Below are 14989 nucleotides of genomic sequence, written 5' to 3'. Positions count from 1 at the left end.
AATTCAATCGAACACTTCAACATAACCCAAACCAAGCATAATATGCAATTACAAACTAGCTTTAAATGCTTAGATACCACTTATATGCATTACAAGAAAACCATTTCAATTGAAGCTCAAATATGTCCCATTCATTCTACACCACATGACCTATGCAAAACATGCACTTTATACCCCATAGGTTACACACATTAATGAAACAACTCAAGTTATTGAATAGACAATTTGGTGTTCAAGAGAGAGGGTTTTCTAAAATTTTATCAAGTGTTGCGTAGCTGAAGGAGATTAGTGGAGTACTAGTAGTAGCTCCTATTCTGTTTGAGGTAGAGTTTCCTGGTAGAATACCAAGACATCAATTTTGGTGAGAGCTTGGGACATAGATGATGAAGTAGAAATTGAAAGGAACTACAAGAAACCAAGGTTGGGAGATGTTGCTGCCACCTACCATTTAGGCTAGTTTTATGCCTACTTAAAGCATAAATGGTAGTTGAATGGTTCCTTTACAAAGTATCTTGGGTGGAGCATCTAACTATTGTTTGATAGAAGGGAAATGGAGTGCTCAAGGGCCAGATAAACAACTGTTGTTGTAGTTGCTACTGCGCTATCATTTTCTGCTTATGCTGTGTCTTGTTGTCCACCTCAATTTCATCTACTTAAAGCTGGTTTTGGTCTGAGATTTTAAGGACATTTGGTACTTATAATTTCACATATTGAGGTTGAGTTGAAGGGTGAAATAAAGGCAACTAAGGGGCTAAAACTTAAAGAGAAATCAAGAGTTAAAGTGGCTGAATTTTTCTACACTAGTAGGACAACCAACAACTTGTTTATTTTCTTGTTTTCAAATCTTCTCTCTTTCTAATACATTCCTATTACACCAATTTAGAAGTGATAAAATGGAGATAAACAAGCTAAGAAGTCGACCAAACAAAAACTAGTAGGAGGGAAACAATTGCAAATATTCAGAGGAGGAAACACATATTGCAGAAATTGTTTGCTGCTATGCTTCAGTTTTGGACAGAATTAAAAGAGGGGTTTTACCTGCTGCTTTGGTGGCTTCTAGAAGAGGCTTGAGTTGAAGAGTTGAGGAAGAGGTGAAAGAAGCTGTTGTTGAGGGAGTATGAAATGCATAAAATTTCTGAAGTAAGGGATGTGCATCTATTTGTTTTTTGTTGTTGTTGTTGTAGTGGCTGAGATACCTTTTTGAGGTGCGAAACAAGCTAAATTAGTGACTAAGGTGATGAGAGCTGAGAGGAAGGAAAGTTGAATATTTTCTTTGTAATACAACAAGATATTCTGCACTGGTTTGGTGTAATCTATAGTTGTTCACGTCGGTTTAAGCTTGAGGAGGTGGCTCACAAGTACACGATGATTTCTAGTGGTTTGACATATACAAAAACTGAGGTTTAAACCTAATGTACAACAAACCAACATACACATGGTTTTACCAGTTCTCAACCAATACAATCATCGTACTTCACAATTCCAACCTCCACAATCCCAACACTTCACATGGCATACTACCACTTTACAAACTACACAATCATCTCATCACTTCAGACAACATATCCAAACTACATAGCTTAACCTGACACTTCACACTATATACAACCACATTACAACTACACTATTCACAGTTCACAGTGCACAACACAGAGCACATTTCACAATTCACAATTATCAACAACAAAGCACCTTTCACAACACCATTTCAACTTCACAAAGAGATAGATATTTATACCATATATTGAGGGGCTGAGCTAGGCAGCGATGCAGCAGGCTAGAGGTGGCAATGATGAGCTCGAGTAGCTTGCTACTTGTTGGTCCACGGTGGTTCAATTTTGGTTGTTGGTGGTGCTCTACTCTGTTTGCAGAAATAGAAGGTGCGGTTGGGTTGGGTGGAGCCATACAGGGTGGTGCAAGGCAGTGTCCCCTTGGTGGCTAACGGTTGTGACTGTGGAAACTGTGTAACAACTCGCTTAAAAAGTCGTTAGGACTTAACTTTACCTCCCATAATCCTAGTTAGTGTAAGTTGTTGATTTATTTTTAGGGAAAAGTTTTGAGATTAATTTTTTTTAGCATAAGAATCACAATTTGGGTTTAGCTAGAATTATTGGAAGAGTTCTAGTATTTTATTTTAGGATTAACTAGTAAGAGGCCAATAGTGGTATGACACTTGGCATTATTTTTTTAGGCAAAAAGAGCTAAGTATGGATGGATTTAGGTGTGAGCTCAAGATTGTTTAATTAAGGGCCCTCAATCACTAAGAATGTGATGGGCTAGAAATAGGCGCCATAAGCCTAGACCCATTTGGATTTATAAGATTTTAGGCCCCACTGGAAGAATCTTAGGAGTTGAGCCCAATTCGTGGTAGGCATGAAGTTTTTGGGCCTAACTTGGTGAGAGTGAAGGCCATTGGCCCAACCTAAGAGAGGCTTGCTATTTAGACCCAAACTTGTTAGGCCTTTAAGACCTTAGATGAGCCCTCAAATCTAGACATAAGGTCCATTCAATTACCCACACAAAAGCCAACATCCAAGACTCACACAAATGCGCCAACAAGCCCAATCCACGAGGCTTAAAAGCCTTGTCTTTCATTTTTATCCTTCTAATTGAAGCCCACATATTCCATACCATTGGTTTCCTTCAAGGCCAAGACGTGTCACACGCCCATAGGGTTCCCATCTAACCATGGTTAAGCTTCTAACTTGGGTTAAGAAGCATTAATCAACTCTCACTTGATTAGTGACCTCTAAACCATATTTTTAGCATAATTTTTCTTTAACTTATTTTCCACTTTCTTTTTCTGAAATTTGTTGATTTTATTATTGATTTCCATTGATCATAGACTAGTTTAGATGTTTATACATCACCCAACACATGTCAATTGGAACCAAGCCTTGTCACTGCCCAAATGAACACTAATCGGCACTTTGATGCATCACCATGTGCACTTCATCAAGTCAGCCCCTAGCCCACGCCATTTCCATCATATTTTCATTTTTAATTGCTCTAATCACACATCATCTCATCACTTATGAATTAGACCTAGCATTGGGCGAAATTCCTCCAAGAAACCGAACCACAGTCCAACCATTTCCTTATGAAAACTAGTTGGAACCAAACCGAGTGCCCTTAGCTTCCTCATAATTTTTCTACTCCTCCTTGAGCTATTCCCACAGACCACCACCCATTCCCTCCAATCCCTAAGAAGCCCTTCAAATGATCATGGGATTGTTGACCAGATAAATGCCAAAACTGATTGGCATTGGCACTAGGCATCACTTGACTAACACCACCACTTTGCTTCCTTCTTATTTTCTGCACACACTTGATCACTTGGCAGCCAATCAAGCATCCTGTAAAAAAAAATCCAAGAAGATGAGACAAGCAAGTGATGAAAATCTAGCCAGCTTTGGAAATCCCTACCCGACGGCTACTAGCAAGACCTCACCATGCAATCCTTTGCATTTTTTTTTTATTTCTACACCATGGCAGCACCTTCACCCACATAACTCAATGCAGCACCTAAAATTGAAGAAATGATGAAGAGTTGAACACTATTCACCCACACAAGTGATGACACAAGTTGAAACTTGCATCACCACATTCCACCACCCACTTCAACAAATCCCAACCTCCCTCTTCATCCAAAGCCAACATCCCTCACCCTCCTTGCAGCCTATAAATACCTCCCTCACATCCTCATTTTCCCACACCACTCCTCCAAGCCTTCTCTTGAGTTCTTGAGAGCATTTCTCCCCTTAGTGTGCAAGAGAGCGAAAACTGAGTGAGTTTTTGAATTTCTTGAAGTGAGTATGTTTTGGAGCTTTAAGGGCCATGATTTTTGTAAGTATTCTTAGAATGATATGTTAGGTTTCAAATTATGCATAAGAATCAGATTTTGATTTAGTTTAATTAAGGTTTAGCATGCTAATGTCAAACTGGGTCATATTTGGTGTTTTGATGAAATAAATTATTTTGGGTTGATTTTTTTAGCTATGGCATGTCTTGATTTAATTTTATATGATTCACAAATATCTTAGAATAAATTTTTAATGTTTAAATTTGAGGTTGAAAGCATGCCATGATAGGTTTTAAATTCATATCTTGGGTTGATCATCAAGCATGTTTCAATTTTTACTTTATTTAAGTTTAAATCATGAAGTTTTAATTAATTTTCTTAGGCTTGAATAATGTGCATTTATAAAAGTCTTGTGATTGGTATAAGAATGAAAATACATGATTTGATTAAGTTTTAAAACATCTCTGCGTGAACAAAGCTAGAAATATGCTTAAATGATGGTTTAGTAGTAATTTGGTCTTAAGCCATGCTTAAGTGTTGGGATGAACTTTTATGACCTGAGCTTAAGTTTTAAATTTTCCCTAAGGTTTTATTCATGGCTTCCATTTGATGAATTTGAGTACACATGCATCCATAGAGGTTAAATAGAATAAAATCACACATAGGCCTTTATGAAATGCATGCCATGGGTTGGGTGTAATTGATATGGTTGTGGTTGGAATCTTGTAATTCTAAGCGCATTGATGATTTTAGAATATAGGAAATATGATTTTTGTGAATTTTGGAGACCAAATGCAAATAGTAAAAATTTAGGGCCTTAGTGGAAATTTTGCTAAGTATAGGGGCAGTTTTGTAAATACCAAATTTTTAAACCCTTTGATTATGAACATCTTCCTTAGAGATTCAAATCCTAACTTAGTAAAATTTCAGTTATAGCCGCTTCAATTCTCTAAACTCAAGAAGTTTATAAGTTGGCCTCTAACTTACACATTGATAATTTATTTATAATTTATTGATAAATGTCACATTAATGTTATAAATGTCATTTTGAGTATGAAAAATCATGTTATGTGATATATTGAGTACATAACTACTTGCTTACATGATATGTGCAATTTTTATCATTTGAGCATGTTATACAAAATTGTCATTTTTACATGAAGCATACTTATTAACACATGCCATGAAAAATAATTTTTTTTTTTTTCATTTCATGAAAAGAAATTTTGTCACGACCCCAAAGGCTAGGATGTGGAAGTATCCTAGTAAAACTCCTCTGTCCACTTTGGAGTGAGTAAAAATGGAGTGGCAACCCCTGAGTTAATGAAGAACATTCAACGGATTTTGAATTGATTCTTTTTAAAGAATACCGAAGTCAAATTTTATGGCACTTAACACTGGTCGGTGCATACATCATGATGAATGTTATGATGTTATGATAAAATGTTATATTATCAACGCATTGAGAATGAGTCTGCAGACAACGTAGTTTCAACATGAGTTGTACTACGGTCATCAGTAGATACTCGCAATTCATATGGGGAACTGTGATGATACCATATGTTATGATGTTAATGTCAATGTTAATGATGGCTTAATGATGAAAAAATGTTATGTTTTTTAAAGTTGAATTGGAAAATGTTCTCCATAAGAAAATGTGCATCAAAGTTTTTTTGAAAATATTGAGGAATCTGAATGGAAGACAAATATTGATTTTCTACATAGCATGCATTTCATATTTATCATTTATCATGCATAATTTATCTTTGTGCACGTTGGTTAACTTACTGAGATCTCAAGTAAATCTCACCCCTTGTGAAACCACTATTGTAACATCCCACCTAAAAAGCTCCTTAAGCCCTGACCTTAGTAGCCTTAATAATAGTTAATTAGGAGTTGGGTTATGTAAGAATAAGAACATTTTTTATACTTTGGTAAAAAGGGTCATATACTTTGGGTTTAGTAGAATTATTAAGATTCTAGTGCAATAAGGATTTTGAGGAAAATTAATTTTTTGGAGCTTCATTGGTTTAGTAGTATTATTTTGGAGAATTTATAATGCTTCATTAATTTTGAGGAAATGTGCCAAGAGGCCAATGATAGAATGACAAGTGACATATTGGATATTTTGCCAAATAATTGGGTTAAGTAATTTGGGAGAAATATTCGATGGATTTAAGAAGGCCCGAGAGATTGGTTTATTAAGGGCCCAAGCTTTTTGGGTATAAAGGCTTAGGAGTAACACTAAGGCCTTAGGCCCAACTTGATGGACATAAGACTTTAGGCCCTACTTGATGGACATAAGACTTTAGGCTCCTAATTCACTAAAGATGTGATGGGCTAAGGATAAGATGCTAAAAAGTCATAGGGAAGATAGGCCCAATGGGAAGTACATAAAGTCATTAGGCCTAACTTAATAAGAGTGAAGGCCTTTGGCCCAACCTAAGAATTATGTAAGATGAGGACCCAACCTAGTAGGCCATTGAGGCCATAGATAGGCCCCACAAATCTGGACATAAGGTCCATACAATAACCTACACAAAAGTCCACACCCAAGGCTTACACAAAAGGCCCAACAAGTCCAACCCATGAAGCCCAAAACCTTGTCTTTTATTTCATCCTTCCAATTGAGGCCACATAGACCATGCCATTGGTTTCACTAAAGCCCAAGAGGAACCACACACCCCTAGGGTTCCCTCCCAACAATAGTTAAGCTTCTATCTTGAGTTAAGAAGCACTATTCATCTCACCCATGATTAGTAACCTCAAATCTGATTTTTCCATCGTTTTCTTTAAAATATTTTCTTCACATTTATGATCTAAAATTTTTGGATTTTATAATTGTTTCGCATTTTTCTTAGACTAACCTAGAAGGTTAGGTTTGACCCAACACATATCAATTGGAACCAAGCCATGTTAATGCCCAAATAACCACCATTCAGCACCTAGGTGTATCACCTTGTGCACTTCATCAAACCAACCCCTAGCTCACGCCACTTTCACCATATTTTCATTTGTAATTGCACCATTCATACCTCATCTCATCACGTAAATTTTAGACCTAGCATTGGGCGAAATACTTCCGAGAAACCAAGTCAAAGACCCAACTATTCCCTTAGGAAGTGTAGTTGAATTCAAACCGGATGCACCTTGCTTCTTCAAAGAATTTTTGCACCTATTTGTCTCACTTCCCCACACCACCACCCTTGTCTTTTTTCCCCTTGTAGCTCCTTCAAGGAACTCAAGTTCTTGCTTGACCAATTACCTCCCCAAGGCAGCCCAACCAATTGGCACAAAGAGAGGCACACTTGAAACCACTTGGCTAAACCATTGTCCATTTTGTCCCTTTCTTTTTCTTCCAAAGCATGATCACTTGGAAGCCACTCATGCCTCTCGTCCTCACCTAAAAAATCTTCAAATGATGGTAATAATACCCCTAAATTAGATCAAGAGGATTGGACAAAAGAGGATAAAAAATTTGGACAGCTTTGAAGGAACCCAAAATCGTTGCCAATGGTTTGATTTCTTTGTGAATTTTTGTTTTATTTTTCTACACCAATGCAGCCCACTACACCTATGGGCTTCTTCTACCTCCTTCCCAAGGTTCAATCATGAAGATTCAGGTTATTGTTGAGCTGACCAAGCATCACACAAAACTGAAAATGCAATCAACAACCACCTCCCTCACACACCAATCACATTCACTTCCTTGGAGCCAAAACCAATGCCCCCTTGGCTCTCACCCTCCATTGAGTCCTATAAATACCTCCCATCATCCCTCACTTCTTCACACAACTCTCTCTAGCTTTCTTTTGGTGTTCTTGAGAGCAAAGCATTCAAAGTCTGATAAAGGGTTGAAACCGAGTAGCTTTAGTGAGGTCTTGGAGTGAGTTGAGTTTTGAGAGCTCAAGGGCTACGACTTTTGATAAGTGATCTTGCCTTATATCTTGTTGGGTGTTAAATTGATATGTTAAGCTTTGATTTATGGCATGACAATGAGGATTTGATTGATTTATAAAAGGTTTTACTCAAGGTGTTGCACTGGTTCAGATTTGGAATTTTAATTGAATAAATTGTTTTAGGATGAAATTTTAGCCATGACATGTCTTGCTATGATTTTATATGTTTTAATAATGTCTTGGGAGATTTATTAAAGGTTTAAATTTGAGGAAAATAGCATGTCATGATAGGTTTATAAATCTATATCTTGTGTTGCTCATCTAAGTATTCGGTTTGCACTTGTATGAGAATGATCTTGGCATATCATGTTTTATTTCCTCAAGGATGACCTTATGAACCTTTAAGAATCAATTATCAGCATGTTAGGCATTGAAATGCATGATTTCTTTAGGCTTTAAAACTTGCATTGACAAATAGATGCTAGAAACATCATGCATACACACGGTTTGATGTTTTTGGATGATTTGGTGTTATTCCATGCCTAGTGTTGGGATTAACTTGTGTGACATTTTTCTAAGTTGTAAACATGTTCCAAGATTAGTTTATGGATTTATGTTTCATGAAAATTGATCAAACATGCATGCATAGAAGCTTTAGTTTTGTGCATACCACGGGTTGGATGATTTTGACATACTAGTGTGATTTTTGAAATTCTAAAGTCATTTATATATTTAGAACATAGAAGATGAGGTTTGTGAAATTTGGTGAATTTTTGTGAATTTTGGAGCCAAATTGAAAATAGTGAAAATTTAAGGCTTTAGTGGCAATTTTGTAAAGTATAAGGGCAGTTTTGTAAATATTCTTAACCCTCTTGATTATAAACATCTTCCTTGGTTATGCAATTCCTAACATAGAACAACTCTTATTACAACTGCAGCAATTTTCCCAAGTACATGAAAAGTTTGTAAGTTAGCCTCTAACTTACTCTTAGATAATTTATTTATGATTCTTATATTAACACCACATTCATATTATAAATTTCATTTTAGCATGACATGTTATATGATACATTGAGTATTTGATTCCTTGCTTAGATGACATGTGAAAATTTTCACAATTTTCACAATTGCATATATATGTAATTTTCACATAAAAGCTTGCTACATATACACATGTCATGAAATACATTTTTCAAGTATAGCATGAAAAAGAATTTTGTTATGATCCCAAAGGCTAGGATAAGGAATTATCCTAGTGGAACTTCTCTGTCCACTCTAGAGTGAGTAAAAATGGAGTGGTAACCTCTAGGTTAACAAAGAACCATCAACAGATTTCGAATGGATTCTTTTTAAAGAATGTCGGAGTGAAGTCGTATATGGCACCTAATGTTGGTGGGTGCATACATTATGGTGAAATGTTATGATGATGATACTTTATGATGAAATGTTATAATACCAATGCATTGAGAATGATGTCTACAGATAAAGACGTAGTGTCAATATGAGTTGTGCTACGGTCACCTGCAGGTGCTCATGGTGCATATGCTGAACCATGTTGCTACCATACATTATTTTAATGATATTAAGAATAAGACAAGATGTTATGTGTTCGAAATGATGAGGTAATAAATTTTTTCTTTCAAAATATCATTTTTTGGAAAGGATGATGTGAAAAATGTTCTCTAAAAAAAATGTGCATCAATGTTTTTCTGAAAAATGGTGAGGAACCTGGATGGGAGACAAATACTAATTTTCTGCATAGCATGCATCTCATGTTTATCATTTATCATGCATACCTTATCTCTGTACAAATTGGTTGTTTAACTTAGTGAGATTTCAAGTAAATCTTACCTTTGTGGACCCACATGGTAGAAGTTGTGTCAGGCCCAACATACGACTCTATATACTGTAGAACCGTAAATCTTACCTTTGTGGGCTCCTCCTCAACCGCTAGCTTCAGATGGTTGAGGAGGAGCCCGATCTAGAAAAGTGGCTGGACTTGATTTGAACTTTCATAGCAACGACTCTATATACTGTAGAGCAAATGCGAGAGTTAGTCTGACTATGAAGATTCTATTTTATGGAGATTCTATCTCCCACGTTATGTTGAACTTATGTGGACCTCTTAAGTGAGGAAATAAATATTTATTGTTTATAAATCATTGGGATGTTTAGTTCATTTTGGCATCAATTATTTTTATCACCCTCATTTTCGCTACGATTATTGCATACTAGGATAAATTGCATATTAACTGTCATAAACGAGGGTATGTAACCTTGTGTTGCATGTCCGGAGGTTGGGGCGTCACAACTATCATTCCACTCAGAATGATAGAAGTTGTATCAGGATCAGAGGAGATACTAGGATAGACCAATGGATACGATTAGTTAAGGAGGAGCTGGGCCTAGAGAGGAGATTAGATCTAATGTTGATGTCCATAGCACTAACTATGCCTATGATAGAGCATATGAGAGAGTTGATTTAATTGTTGAGACTTGACTTTAAATATTTTGTAATGAGGATATGCTACCTTTAAGTTTTGAACTTATGATTTTTATCAATGCTATTGTGATGTTTTAGTTCATTATGGCATAAGTTTTGTTTAGTCACCCTTATTCCATTGCGATTATTGCATACTGCTAATTGCATTCTAGAATGCACTGTATATTAACTATCATGAACGGGGGTATGTAACCTTGTGTTCCATATCTCGATGCTCCAAGTCTCCGTTACATCCAAAGTGGTGACCTGGGGGTTTCATAAGCTGGTAGTGTTGAAGGCATTTCACAGTGGAGGAGAGATACCCTGTTTCGGTTGGTGCAAAAATAGGGGTTGGCTGAGGTGGGTTGTAATGATGCGTGTTCCACGGAGGATTTGGCTCTTGATTTTGCATAACTAACCGTGGACAGTGACTGGCTTGAAAATGGCAACGGCGGGGAGAGAAATAGAGAAATGGAGAGGAAGAGAAAGGGGCGTTGGGGCTGGGTGGTGTACGACGGTGGCTTGAGATGCTTTCTAAGTTGAGCTTTCATCTATGACTAGTCCTTGGTGGCACACAGTGGTGTGAGGACGGCTACCGTGAAAGAGAGAGAGAGAGAGAGAGAGAGAGAGAGATTGTCACACAGAGAGGGAAGATACGGGTGGTTTGTGGTTGAAAAGAGGGAAGGGAGATCTATGGGATGAGGGTGAGGCCAAGAGGGAGGAGGCGGTAGTCACCGGCTAGCCATGGTGGTAGAATCGGTGCTGTCGATGGCGATGGCACTGACTTGTAGGGAGGCATGCTGGGGGGCCACAAGAGGGGACAATGCAAGTGCAAGGAAGAGGGAGAAGGAAAAGAAAGAGAATGGGGAACTAGGGTTTTTCTTCAAAACCGATCCTAGCCCTACAACTTGGGGTTACTAACTTTAATCCAAGGGTAGAGATTAAACTTAGAGAAAATGAAAATAAACTAAATAAAAGAAATAGAGAAATGAAAATAACATGGAATGAGACTATATTAAAACTCAAGTTTGATATATTGATCCAAAAATAATACTTTTCATCATAAGATAAAAAGATGGGTTTTAATAAATATTTCTTAGAGAAATAAAATCATCTAAATAAATGGAGTTTTTAGCATAACTAAAACGATGAATATTAAATAATATTCCTAAAGAAATAAAATCATTTGAATAAAATGATTTTCCAAAAATTAAAGAGGCTTACTTGAAAATTAGGCTTGATCCAATAACACTAAATCCAAATTAAGATGATTTTGGACTCATAAAATATTTAGAAGGTTTTAAAACACTTGGATAAATTTAAAAACCATATGCTAAGTTTAAAAACAAAGGTTCAAGATTTAAAACGTATAGGAGAGACTCGTGACCAATCGAGATGAACAGTTGGTCACAGGGGTACCATAGAAACTGTGTGTAACAACCCGAACAAATTGAATTTCTTTCGATTTTAGAAATTTCATGAAATCCCGAAAGGCTTTCACGAATGGTAACAGTCCACCTAAAAAGCCTCTTAGGACTTGGCCTTAGCACCCATGATCCTAGCAAGTATAAGATTGTGATTTTTGAAAAAAGGAAATTTTTGAAGTTTTAGTTGGCAAAGGAGCTTATATTACCAATTTAGTAGTATTTTTAGAAGATTTTACTGCTTTATTAATTTTGAGGATAAAAAGCCAAGAGACCCATAAGAGAATGACACATGGCATATTGGAGGTCCAAAAAGTGGTTTACTAAGTGCCCAACATTTTTGGGTATAAAGGCTAAGGATAGACACAGTGACCTTAGGCCTAACTTGGGAGAAATAAGATGTTAGGCTCTACTTGATGGACATATGACTTTAGGCCCTACATGATGGACATAAGACTTTACGGCCCTAATTTACTAAGAATGAGATGAGCTAAGAATAGGTACCATAAGCCCTAGACCAATTTGGGAGTTATAAGAATATAGACCTTTCTTGAAGAACCTTAGAAATTAGGCACCTTATGTGATGGGTATAAAGCCATTGGGTTTAACTTAGTGAGAGTGAATGCCTTTGTCCCAACCTTAGAAAGACTTGTCATTTGGACCAAAACATGGTAGGCCTTTGAGGACTTAGATGAGCCCTCAAATCTAGATAGAAGGTCCATTCAATAACCCATAACCAAGTCCACTTCCAAGTCTTACACAAATGGCCCAACAAGGCCAACTCACAAGGCCCAACAAGCCTTGTCTTTCATTTTTATCCTTCTAATGGAAGCCCACATACACCATACCATTAGTTTTCCTCAAGCCTAAGAAGTGCCATACACCCCTAAGGTTCCCACTTGACCATAATTAAGCTTCTAACTTGAGTTAAGGACACTAATCAACTTACACATGATTAGTGACCTCTAAACCATGTTTTATGCTTAATTCTTTTTCAAATTATTTCTCACTTTTTTTATCTAATTTTATTTTATTTTATTGATTTTCATTATTCTTAGAGAAATTTAGAAGTTTAATCTTGAACCAACACATGTCAATAGAAGCAAATCCATGTCAATGCCCAAATCACCACCAATCGGTACCTAGGTGCACCCTCATGTGCATTGCACCAAATCAGCCCTTAGCCGATGCCTTTTACACAATTTCCTCAAGGGAAATTTCATCATTTACACCTCACCTTAACCCTCCTAGTTCAATTCTAGCATTGGACGATTTGGCTCTAAGAAACCATGCTAAGAAACCCAACTAATTTCATTACAAGCCTACTTGAAACCGAACCGAGTGGCCTTGGGTTTCAATTAAATTTTCTGCTCTTGGTTGAGCCACTCCCCATGCCACCACCCAAGTCCCTTAACCACCTAAAAAAGCCACTTAATGGTGGTAATAATGCTCCCAATTCACACCAAGGAGAACAGACAAGAAGGGAACCAAAATCTGGACAATTTTCATTCAAAATTGTTGGCCTCCTTTATGTTTTTCTCTTTTGATTTTTTTGGTTTTATTTTCTACACCAATGTAGCCGACTGCACCTATAGACTCACTCTTACACCTGACCATGAAGAAATCATGAAAATATAGGGCACTATTCAACTGACCAAACATGACACAAAGCTGAAAACTTCACTCATCACTCCACCTCCCACCTCCACCAGTCCAAAGCCTCATCTTCATCCAAGGCCAATGCCTCCCTCCCCTCTTGAAGTTTATAAATGTAACACTCCGCTTCTTCCTTCTGGCGTACGTTCTTTCTTTCTGATGTACGTTTCTTCTTTCTGACGTAAGCAAATTCCAAGGATGAGATTATGCAACAACCTGCCCTTCCCTCTAGTGACTGTGAGCCTCATTATGCATGCTGAACCTCGATGGCGTGTTTCTAAAGATATTTTGTAATTTCTAAAGTACACCCAGTGTTTTAAATGTACTGAAAATATTAATATGAGGTATTTCTAGTATTATTGAATTAAGCTTGATTTTAAATACGACAATTATAATATTTTTGAAGAGCTCCAAAAATATTATAATTGTCGAAAATCATTTTAATATCATTTATTAAAATAATTCCAGTTATTTAAAAATATTATGAGATTTAAATTATGTTTAAAACTCTAATTAAATTAAACGATTTTATTCTTTAAAGATATTAAACAATACTTCATCAGTTTATTAATGATGAAGGAATATTATTAAATAATATTCTATCTTAATTCCTCTCAGTGCTTTTAATTAAATTAACGTTTATGTATTTTAAATCAGTGTTTGAGGTCCGTCGTTAGATCGTTGCGTAGATCCCCAGACGTTGGGTTTTAGAATAAAACTCCAACCCCTCTCTCTTTCTCCCTCACTTTTCCCCCGGCTCTCTCTCTCTCTCCTCCCTCTCCTTCAGTGTGCATCGTACGCAGCTCTCCCCCATGCCCGATTCCTCCACTGCCTAGCCTGGCGCCGTCGTGCACCGGTGAGCCTCCCCGCCCCTTCCACCGGCACCACTTCACTCTGGAGAGTCCCCCCACACCGGTCTCCCTCTCTCACGCTCTCTCTTCCTCTCTCTCGACAGCGCATAGCCTGAATGGGCTTGATGTTGTTGCGCCGCCGTGTGCCATCCTCCGGTGGCACCACCTCCAAGGTAGCCTCCCCTCCCACCGGCCATCCTCATCTAGCGAGTTCGGCCTCCATCTCCCTGTCGTTTGCCCCCACGAAGTCCACCTCTCTCTTGCAAGGGTTCTCCACACCCACGGGGGAGCTCAACCTCCTCCGGCCACCACACCACCACCGGGACCTCCTTTGGCCACCGACCACCTCTCCTAGCAATCCCCACGTCCAGCCAAGCCACCATGCATGCTCACCTTCCCTCACTCTCTCACGGACGCCCACTCCCCCTTAGGCCACCTTCACCACTGTACGCCGCCACCCAAGGCATGTGACCACCCTCTCCGGCATCCTCAGGCCACCACCGACCCATCCCAACCACCCATGGCCCCGATCTGCCACCTATGCTCCCTCACTCTCCCTCACTCTCTCACGACATCTCTCCCTCTCACACATGGCCAGTTTCCCCTCCACCACCGTGGACCGTCGTGCCACCACCACCGAGCTTCCATGTCTCCGCCAGCAACCTCCCTTGACCTCCCTTGGTCTAACCCTAAGCCCAAACCACCACTTTATATGGTGGGCAACCACTATCACAGTGGACAGTCACTGTGCGTGACTGACCGCCACTGCACACGGCCAGATCCGTCATGCTACGCTCCTTGCCACCATCACAAGGCCACCACGAGCCCTTCCAATACCACACTTAGCTATCCAAATGCCCAAATAGCCACCGTAC

General features: G+C 38.2%; 1 long non-coding RNA gene across 1 annotated transcript; it reads left to right on the top strand.

The window, feature by feature from the left end:
• Window positions 1-893: 893 nt before the first annotated feature.
• LOC121238803 lies at window positions 894-13045 on the top strand. The gene is made up of 3 exons (XR_005935176.1): window positions 894-1031; window positions 10175-10177; window positions 13035-13045. It is a non-coding gene; the product is annotated as an uncharacterized LOC121238803 (long non-coding RNA).
• The last annotated feature ends 1944 nt before the right edge of the window (window positions 13046-14989 follow it).

This window comes from Juglans microcarpa x Juglans regia, chromosome 1D (assembly GCF_004785595.1).
Source record: "Juglans microcarpa x Juglans regia isolate MS1-56 chromosome 1D, Jm3101_v1.0, whole genome shotgun sequence".
Taxonomy (NCBI): Eukaryota; Viridiplantae; Streptophyta; class Magnoliopsida; order Fagales; family Juglandaceae; genus Juglans; species Juglans microcarpa x Juglans regia.
The sequence above is the reverse complement of the archived record's forward strand: the minus strand, read 5'-3'. Positions and strand labels throughout refer to the sequence as shown.